Source organism: Dendrobates tinctorius, unplaced genomic scaffold, assembly GCF_039654945.1.
Source record: "Dendrobates tinctorius isolate UK_male_01 unplaced genomic scaffold, ASM3965494v1 ptg000086l, whole genome shotgun sequence".
In the NCBI taxonomy this organism is placed as follows: Eukaryota; Metazoa; Chordata; class Amphibia; order Anura; family Dendrobatidae; genus Dendrobates; species Dendrobates tinctorius.
This window is the reverse complement of record NW_027361754.1, coordinates 9,858,138-9,868,600: the sequence shown is the minus strand read 5'-3', so window position 1 is coordinate 9,868,600 and position 10,463 is coordinate 9,858,138. Positions and strand designations below refer to the sequence as shown.

At 47.4% G+C, this 10,463-nt stretch overlaps 1 protein-coding gene across 4 annotated transcripts in view; it reads left to right on the top strand.

Moving 5' to 3' along the window:
* Nucleotides 1-5,766: 5,766 nt before the first annotated feature.
* The window catches only part of CASZ1 (castor zinc finger 1), a 292,892-nt gene continuing 288,195 nt past the window's right edge, over nucleotides 5,767-10,463 (top strand). Inside the window, exons 1-2 of one of the 4 annotated variants that reach the window (XM_073585027.1) lie at nucleotides 5,767-5,922; nucleotides 6,610-6,709. The gene's annotated coding sequence lies outside the window, so the exon portion shown is untranslated. Of the gene's footprint in view, nucleotides 5,923-6,154; nucleotides 6,710-10,463 lie in introns of those variants that run through there. The other 3 variants (XM_073585026.1, XM_073585030.1, XM_073585029.1) reach the window with 3 other exon arrangements.

Here is a 10,463-nt window from a genome sequence, read left to right as displayed (position 1 = left end):
TCCAATTACTTGTTGTCCCTTTTAGAAGAGGCAGCTCCATCTTAAAGAGATGTAATTCCTAAATCCTTACTCCAATGAGGATGGGAATCCCCTCAAATTTAAAGCTGAGAGTCTGCACTTTAAGCTCATGTTGATTATGTAACTGTATATTGACTATGTTTTGGTAAACAGCTAAAACAAACTGGTATCTCTGTCCAAATATTTCTGGACCGAACTGTAGCTGGCTTTTTTTCGATGAATCTTTGCTCCAGATGCTTGAGTCACCGAAGCCAAACAGATTAAGTAATTCTCAAGATACAAAAAATCTGAATGAGGGCCACCTATCAAATGATCTTTTTACTCTTAGACCTGTGACGGGGACAAGGGGGCATCCTCTACGTCTGGAGGAAAGAAGGTTTAAGCATACTCACAGACGCGGATTCTTTACTGTAAGAGCAGTGAGACTATGGAACTCTCTGCCATATGATGTTGTAATGAGTGATTCCCTACTAAAGTTTAAGAAGGGACTGGATGCCTTTCTTGAAAAGTATAATATTACAGGGTATATACACTAGTTTCCTTAGGCTGGTTTCACATTAGCGCTTTTGTGCGCAGCGCATCGTGCGCACCCGTGCGCATGCGCACTGCGCACCTATACTTAACATGACGTGCGCATGGTCTTGCGCATACTTGCGTTTCGTGCGCATGCGTTTTTATGTCTTTTGCGCCAGGCGCGCCAGACGCAACATGTTGCATTTTTGGTTCCGCCCTGTCTCGTCAAAAAAACGCATGCGCACGCTTGCGCACGGAATGCGCAAAAACACCACATTGGAGCCTATGGGAACGCATGCGTGCGCATGGTCTTGCGCACGCTTGCGTTTTTTTGCGCATGCGTTTTTGAGTTAAACAAGTCTAGAATGTTCTCTAGACAATGGAAAAAACGTCACACTTAAAAACGCATGCGCATAAAAAACGCCAACGCATGCAAAAAACGCATGTAAAACGCAAACAACGCTGCGTTTTTTTTACACATCAGCGTGCGCATGACGTTAAAAAAACGCGCGTTTGTTTTGCGTTTTTCTTTGCGTTTTTTATGCGCCTGATGCGCTGCGCAAAAAAACGCTAATGTGAAACTAGCCTTAGTGTTGCGTTGATCCAGAGAGCTAGTCTGATTGCCATATGTGGAGTCGGGAAGGAATTTTTTTCCCCAATGTGAAGCTTACTGTTTGCCACATGGGGTTTTTTTTTGCCTTCCTCTGGATCAACATGTTAGGGCAAGTTAGGATAGGATATGGGTTGAACTAGATGGACTTAAAGTCTCCCTTCAACCTTAATTACTATGTTACTATGTGTCACTTATCAGGTCGATATTTATAATCAATGGGTTATCCTCATCTTTTACACTAATAACGTGCATAAATATATGATACCATCTATTTTAAGTTGTGTGCTGCTGTCAGTTGAGAACTTTTCGCGAATGCCGAGCTCTCTCCATTCTCTTGCACAGAAGTTACAAAAATTGGCAAGCATGTTGGCGGATATAGACCCGTATCTAGTTATGGCATATTCTTTGGCTACGCTATGAATGAACAAGATGGGAATACACTTTGGGGTGAGGCCAGGTATGACATTCACATAGCAGCCAGGCCCTGCTGTGGCTATTGACTTGCTGTGAACAATGAGGGTACGTGCCCACGATCAGGAATCGTTGCGATTTTGGCCCTGCGTATTTATGCAGCATTAAAACTGCAGCAGCCAGATGATACAGCTTAGTTACAGAAGCGGTGACGTGTTTCTATTATACTTTTCGTCTGATTGATCCTCTCCTGATTTTGGCTGACAAATACTGATGTAAAATACTGACCAAATACTGAACGTGTGAACGTCGCCTTAGTCTGTCCAATCTTTTTCTCTTTTCCCCTCTAAGGGAAAATCATCAGCGGTCCCATTATCTCACTTACCCTTCTGTATGAGACAAAGCAGAGGTGTGATAGGTAGAAATATATTTTGGTCAACGCTCATCATTTTGGCTTTTTTTTAGTTAACCATTTTAAAATCTTTGTTTTTCATACTTGCGGTTTAAATAGCTGTAAAAAAAAAATTCTTCTTTATTCAAATATTTTATGCATTTTTTTGTGATACATGGGGCTTCATTTTTCTGTAGTTGTCATACTTTTCTTTTTCCTTTTACATTTTTTTTGTTGATATCAGTTAGAAAAAAATAAATTTTTTTCACATTTTTATTTTTCTGTTCACCCGCATAGAACCATTGAAATACATTTAAAAATTAGTTTCCCTTTCTGTAATAATTTTTATATATACCGTACTCTTTTTATTCCTACAGGGTTGAGGCTATTAACATTGATTTAGCCTGAGTGTTTTTTTTATTATTATATTTTTTTTAACTTTTGTCTTTTGTTTATTTCTCTTATTGTCTTTTATGACCTTTGGGTTTTTTTTTGCAATATTTAAATACTTTCCTTTTTAATCCTGAGTTGCCCTGTAACTGGGGCTGATATATTAGCCCAAGTTACAGTGAAAATACAGCTTCCTGGCTGCACAGCAGACCTCACTGGGTCTCCTAGGAAAGGAGAAAGAGCCGACAGCGCTTCTTATTAGGCCGGGGTCACACTTGTGAGAAACTCACACGAGTCTCGCACCTCAATACCCGGGACTGCCGCCGGCTCTCAGGACCGGAGTGTGCGGCTGCATGTATTTCTATGCAGCTGAGCGCTCCGGTCCAAGTGCCGGTGGCAGTGCCGGGTATTGAGACGCAAGACTCGAGCGAGTTTCTCACAAGTGTGACCCTGGCCTTATTGTATATTCAGCGCTGTGTATACAGATATCAAAAAGGCATAGACCGTAGTAACCACCTCTCCCTTCTCTACGGGCAGCGAAGAGGTGTCTATCAGCCAGTTACGCACTCCCACAGCTGCTCCACTATGCAATGTTTAGAAATCAAGCATTAAATCCATATGCAAATGTGCCTGGAAGTGCATTGTGGGCATGTTCCTACACGCTCGGAAAAATTCACACACGCCCCCAATGCACTTACAGGCTATTTTGCATACGGATTGAACGCTTGATTTCTCAGCATCGGCACATCGGAGTAATACAAAATATCATTCATATTGTCCTTCAAGGATCTATACCTCCCTACCTGTAATGTCAGCAATTACAATGTTCTGATGGGGTTCCTTTAGAGATTGTATCGCCTGTTGAACAAATGATGTTTCAATTTATAGAACGATAAGAAATAAATGATACAATTTTGTCACCAAACAGGAAATGTGACCAATCGGAATCCCATAGGATTTATTCCTCTTCAGTCATCTATATGGACGAATAGAAAACTTGTGATGTCTGACACTGAATAGTGGGGACCTGTAGTAATGGAGGGACTGGTCCTGGGTGAGGTGAGGGCAGAGCTGAGCCCATGGCTTCGGTACAGTGTAGCAGGGTGAGGTGAGGGCAGAGCTGAGCCCATGGCTTCGGTACAGTGTAGCAGGGTGAGGTGGGGGCAGAGCTGAGCCCATGGCTTCGGTACAGTGTAGCAGGGTGAGGTGAGGGCAGAGCTGAGCCCATGGCTTCGGTACAGTGTAGCAGGGTGAGGTGAGGGCAGAGCTGAGCCCATGGCTTCGGTACAGTGTAGCAGGGTGAGGGGAGGGCAGAGCTGAGCCCATGGCTTCGGTACAGTGTAGCAGGGTGAGGTGAGGGCAGAGCTGAGCCCATGGCTTCGGTACAGTGTAGCAGGGTGAGGTGGGGGCAGAGCTGAGCCCATGGCTTCGGTACAGTGTAGCAGGGTGAGGTGAGGGCAGAGCTGAGCCCATGGCTTCGGTACAGTGTAGCAGGGTGAGGTGAGGGCAGAGCTGAGCCCATGGCTTCGGTACAGTGTAGCAGGGTGAGGTGAGGGCAGAGCTGAGCCCATGGCTTCGGTACAGTGTAGCAGGATGAGGTGAGGGCAGAGCTGAGCCCATGGCTTCGGTACAGTGTAGCAGGGTGAGGGGAGGGCAGAGCTGAGCCCATGGCTTCGGTACAGTGTAGCAGGGTGAGGTGAGGGCAGAGCTGAGCCCATGGCTTCGGTACAGTGTAGCAGGGTGAGGGGAGGGCAGAGCTGAGCCCATGGCTTCGGTACAGTGTAGCAGGGTGAGGGGAGGGCAGAGCTGAGCCCATGGCTTCGGTACAGTGTAGCAGGGTGAGGTGAGGGCAGAGCTGAGCCCATGGCTTCGGTACAGTGTAGCAGGGTGAGGTGAGGGCAGAGCTGAGCCCATGGCTTCGGTACAGTGTAGCAGGGTGAGGGGAGGGCAGAGCTGAGCCCATGGCTTCTGTACAGTGTAGCAGGGTGAGGTGGGGGCAAAGCTGAGCCCATGGCTTCGGTACAGTGTAGCAGGGTGAGGTGGGGGCAGAGCTGAGCCCATGGCTTCGGTACAGTGTAGCAGGGTGAGGTGAGGGCAGAGCTGAGCCCATGGCTTCGGTACAGTGTAGCAGGGTGAGGGGAGGGCAGAGCTGAGCCCATGGCTTCGGTACAGTGTAGCAGGGTGAGGTGGGGGCAAAGCTGAGCCCATGGCTTCGGTACAGTGTAGCAGGGTGAGGTGAGGGCAGAGCTGAGCCCATGGCTTCGGTACAGTGTAGCAGGGTGAGGTGGGGGCAGAGCTGAGCCCATGGCTTCGGTACAGTGTAGCAGGGTGAGGTGAGGGCAGAGCTGAGCCCATGGCTTCGGTACAGTGTAGCAGGGTGAGGGGAGGGCAGAGCTGAGCCCATGGCTTCGGTACAGTGTAGCAGGGTGAGGTGGGGGCAGAGCTGAGCCCATGGCTTCGGTACAGTGTAGCAGGGTGAGGTGAGGGCAGAGCTGAGCCCATGGCTTCGGTACAGTGTAGCAGGGTGAGGGGAGGGCAGAGCTGAGCCCATGGCTTCGGTACAGTGTAGCAGGGTGAGGTGGGGGCAGAGCTGAGCCCATGGCTTCGGTACAGTGTAGCAGGGTGAGGTGAGGGCAGAGCTGAGCCCATGGCTTCGGTACAGTGTAGCAGGGTGAGGGGAGGGCAGAGCTGAGCCCATGGCTTCGGTACAGTGTAGCAGGGTGAGGTGGGGGCAAAGCTGAGCCCATGGCTTCGGTACAGTGTAGCAGGGTGAGGTGAGGGCAGAGCTGAGCCCATGGCTTCGGTACAGTGTAGCAGGGTGAGGTGGGGGCAGAGCTGAGCCCATGGCTTCGGTACAGTGTAGCAGGGTGAGGTGAGGGCAGAGCTGAGCCCATGGCTTCGGTACAGTGTAGCAGGGTGAGGGGAGGGCAGAGCTGAGCCCATGGCTTCGGTACAGTGTAGCAGGGTGAGGTGGGGGCAGAGCTGAGCCCATGGCTTCGGTACAGTGTAGCAGGGTGAGGTGAGGGCAGAGCTGAGCCCATGGCTTCGGTACAGTGTAGCAGGGTGAGGGGAGGGCAGAGCTGAGCCCATGGCTTCGGTACAGTGTAGCAGGGTGAGGTGAGGGCAGAGCTGAGCCCATGGCTTCAGTACAGTGTAGCAGGGTGAGGGGAGGGCAGAGCTGAGCCCATGGCTTCGGTACAGTGTAGCAGGGTGAGGGGAGGGCAGAGCTGAGCCCATGGCTTCGGTACAGTGTAGCAGGTGGATGCTGTGTGCACACAGCTGGAGCACTACCCCATAGCACGTGGTGTGGGTGCCTGCTGAGAGCTGTAGTCCCCGCAGGTACAGCCATGCTGCCGCCACTAGAGGTCACAGGCAGCAGCTCCGGGTTTTGCGGCCATTCCCAGTCCCCATCTTCCTGGCTCCGCTCCGGGTTTCGTGCTCCGCCCCCGGCCGCCTGGTTAGAAATAGGAAAATTCAATAATAAAACCCCAGGATCAGGCAAGTTAGATGGCGCATGCGCGGAGCCGACGTCCGAAACACACATTTTCCTTTACTTGGAAAGTCACCCAAAGCCGCACAAGTGCAGGTAAGAGAGTTCCCGGCGCTCCGGGGCTGCCCTGCCAGCACGCCGTGCCCGGGAGACTCTGCCAGGGCACAGGAGCATGGGGCCGGGCACAAGTGTGGTTAGGGGTGATGGCTGGAGCAGTGGTGAGGGGTGCAGCCCGGCGTGACAGCTGCTGGCAGACTGGTGCCCAGGTGCCATGCCCGACTGCACTCTAGAAAGTGTGCAAAGTTCCCCGGGTACACAGAGGGCACCGAGAGCTGCCAGCTGGCCGACACTCACCCAGGAGGCGCTGCTGTCAATCACTCCGGGGCGCAGAAGTGATTGTCAGCGGCACCTCGCAAGCGGTTCTGCAGCAGCACGACTTCTCCCGTGCACGTGGGCCGGCCGGGGCTCGGTGGCCGGTGACAGGAGGGGTTGCTCTGCCAGTGATGATCGCGCAGGCTGGGCAGGAGGTGGAGGCAGCGGCTCGCCCAGGGGGTGTGTGTACGGCCGTGTACAGTGCCGCCGTGTGTGCAGGGGGGAGTGGAACCGTGCGTTTTTGGTCAATGTCACACTCCTATTTTTGAGCCCGGGACAGGGAACAGGTGCCCGATCTGTCACTCACTGCACGGACAGACTTTGGGGAGTTGACTTATCAAAAAGAAAATTTTGGAACCTGGTGGATTCCTCTGTTTCTTTTCCTTTTTTATGTTTCTGTGGGGAAAAAAGGCTGGAAGTTGTGTGAAGTGCAGTGACATCTGATGACCGGAGGAAAGTTCACCCCAAGTGACCGGCTGCCCCTGAGAGGACATCAGCGACTGGCGCCCCGGTAAGTACCAACGCCTGCTCCCAGGAAGTTCCCCAAATTATGCCGGAGGTTTGATCCCTCTGTATAGAGTGTGTGACCCCCCTGCCCCCCACCAGAGATCATCACAAAGGTTGGCTGACACCAAAGCAGGGCTAAGAAGGGGCAAGTCCTTAATTTTCTGTTACCAACTGCATTTTGGGAAGTTCCCTGATACTTTACTGACACTTTAGTAAAGTTTAATATCTATCTATGTATCTATCTCCATCCTAATATCAGGATTTAGACTCCGCATTGTGGTCACATTACAGTCCCTGCTGTTATTCTAATATTTAATGCTGCTCCTATGGGGACGCGTTACCGCCGCCGCTCCGGTGTCAGCTGAAGAAGCCACGTTATGGGGAATATTGCTGAACCTGGAGTAATCAAGTTTCTGCGATCTTGTGCCGTCTCCTGTTTAATTTATTAGACTAGTTATTTATTCTGTTGATGATAATCTGTTGCTGGTTTCCATAGAGATGTCAACGGATCTCTCTCAGAAATCACACTCTGTGTAACACCGGGGCATTTTAAAGGGCCAGTTTGACGTTTGCAGACGGTAGCTGTGAAGTTTTTTTTTTTTCCCAAGGTGGTTCGAGTCCACAATATATTTTGTTTTATAGGAGGGAGGTTACACTCTCCGCTCTGTGCCAAGCCGAGCTTATTATGGCTGACACAAAGTCATGGCTTTGATCCTCAAGTTGCATCATTATTTAAAATAGATCATTTTTCTCTCCCCCAGCCGAAAATCTCAAAAACCTTTCAAGATCAAAGACTTTGGCGAAGAACTATTGTGTTAAAAGAAGTTGAACTTTAAAAACAATAATTTTTTTTTTTTCTTCTTATGAATGAGGTTTCCACGATCTGCTCGTTTTGACCTAAATGAGGAATTTTTAGCAATAAAAACAAAGCTCCTCGGCTATAATGTTGTTTTATACTTAATCCTTGTGATGTATAAACAACTTCAAAGCTGCCCCTGGTCCGAGCTGTGAACGCTCAGATCTGGTTGTTTTATTCCCGTATTATCCTGGTTTATAGGGAATCAACAAACACAACGATGAACTTGATGAGACTCGTGTAACCAGAAGATGACTGGCTGAAGACGAGTGGATTGTGGGCACATCCTCATTTATGGATGGGGGGTGTACTTTGTGAGTATTTGGGTGAGTGTGTGTGTGTGTATATTTTTGCGTTCCTTTTAGAGTTTTCATGTACACCGGTATCTATATTTATATGCTGTTTCCATTTTCTTGTTTGACAGTTGTGTTTCTACACGGTGGGCTTAAGAGTGTGGCATTGTGTCTATGTGGTGTATTTCAGAAAAATGTGTGTTTGTGTATACATGTATATTTCAGTGTGTGTATTGTGTGTCTGTGTGTGTGTATACAAGCATGTGAGTGTCTCTGTAGTGTTGGTATATTTTTGTGTGTATATAGAGATATATATTATATTTATATACACACATCTGGATGTTCGTTGTGCTGTAGAGTGTATGCATGAGTAACTATGTGTACGTGTGTCTACCTTGTGTATGTACTGTGTGTGTTTGTGTACATGTGTGCCTGTGGTGTGTGAGTGTTCAAGTGCAAGATGACTGAAAACTAAGTTTATTACAATAAGGGGTGTGCGTCTTATGGTTCGCTTCATTAGGTGCTGCAGATTCTATATTTTTTTTTCCTCTTTCGATAAACTATAAATCACCGTGATTAGATGTGGCCTTAGCCATAACCAGGGACAGAACCATATTCCCTCCCAGCCCTTCTCCCCCTGGAAGGTCTCTTGCTATTCTTTCTTCATTTCTCTGCTTTACGTGCACTTTGTTACTATGTAGTTATTGCCGCGTGTTTTTCTTTTCTTTTTTTTTTCCCCTTTTAATGATGCATTTTGTTTGTATTTGTTTGTCATTTGGTTCCGACGTAGAAATGACAAGTTAGGAGAAAAAAACCACACAACAAAAAGGCTGTACAGCTTTAAACTCAGGAGTTTGCATATTCTCCTCGGATCTCTCCCCTTTGCTAATTATTGTGTTGTTTTCAGAGCAAATATGTCATATCCATGGCGACCAGGCAGGTTTATTGTCTTTGTGAAGGAATAGCTCACATAAGTAATTAATGACTTCTTTTTTTTTTTTTTTCCTCTCTGGCTTAGGTTAAACAGATCATTCAGGGAAAGTCATATCTCCCCCCTTTATGTTTCTTTTTTTTTTAGAACACAGTGACACAAGAAAATTAGTTATAACATGACAATCCTTTAGTGGCAAAGTCAACGTCTTATTTTATTCTCTTTTCTTTTAAAGGCTGTAGTGTCAGCGTTCAGACAGACGAGGTTGTCATCCTTACACTGTTAGCAATCTGGCTTGTGGTGCAGGAAATCCCTGTAAGTAGAAGTGTTCGGTTGTAGAACAGAATTGAGGCGGCAGCATCCTGAAGGAATTTACAGTGAAATCCTCCCCATGGAACTTAGAACATCGAGGCTTCTTCTTCTTCTTCTTTTCACTAGCCGTCTTCATTTTAGCAGCTCTTAATTGAAATGTTTACAAGCCAGGGGGGCGAGAGTACAGTCCGTAGTGGGTGTAAATCATCCGACATAACGCTAATGCAGCCACTCCTATGCAAACCCGAGGTGATCGCCAAAGGACCTTGGGGAATTAGCCACCAAAACTTTTTTTAAGGTTCGTCTCGGTGATTTCAAGTGCCCTGTATGTGAAATGACTGCGCTAGCAGCCGCTTCCTTATTAAAACCCTTAATCTGTTATCTAGCTAACCCAGCTATCCATATGGACGGTTTAGTGGGATTAGAAATTTGTGTTTGTATTCCTTTTATTTAGAAGCCGCGCTCTTCTTCCAAGAAATGTGCCATCCAATGTAGTGCCCCCACCCATCACCCATGGTTTATCTGTTGGTCTCCTTCAATGAGGAATGTTGTGGTCACTGTATGAAACATACTATGGCCCGAGTTGCTTTAGAAGAATGCACTTGTTCCTGGCAGTCTCATCTGTCACTCATGTTTACACCCTCATTCAATATAATTGACCACAAGCGGCAATTAAAAAGTGGACTTGCTGTCATCTGGTTGAAATGGTCAAGTGCGGTATTCTGCATTGCTTGTGTATGAGCCTTTTACTGCTCGATATCTTCCGTACGGTGCCCCATGCTAGTCGGCCGTCCGGCAATGTGAGCAGCATTGCTGTCTTATTTATATCCATGTCGACAGAACCTGGACATTTAACATTGACACTTGTCCATCCTGTTCGATAGAAGCCGTCGGTTAACACACACGTTAATATGCATTGAGTGAAACTTGGAAGTCGATAAGGTCGGGTTCAGTAAAGGCGTTTATTATGGCGTGCTCACTTAGGAATTTTTGCAGTATTTGGGTATTTTTTTATGCTGTTTATTCAGAATAGTCTAGGCCTTTATTGTTTGTTTGTTCTCTGTCTAAATTTCATATCTTTCTATTTTATGCATTTGACTCTTCTATGTAGAAGATGAAGTTTACTTTCATAAAATGTTCTTTTATACCCCTAATATCATGCACATTTTTCACTTTCATAGAAGTAGTCCTGCGGTGTGCTAGGTAAGACAACCTAGCCGCCAGATTAACCCTCTTTGACAGAATACTGCAGCTTAAATGAAAGCAAGAATAAGAGAGAGAGAGAACATCGTAAATTTTGCTAAAATTAATCAGCCGTTTAAGGGCTTCCCATTAACGAGGTTTTCTAGGCAGGCTGCCTCCTCGC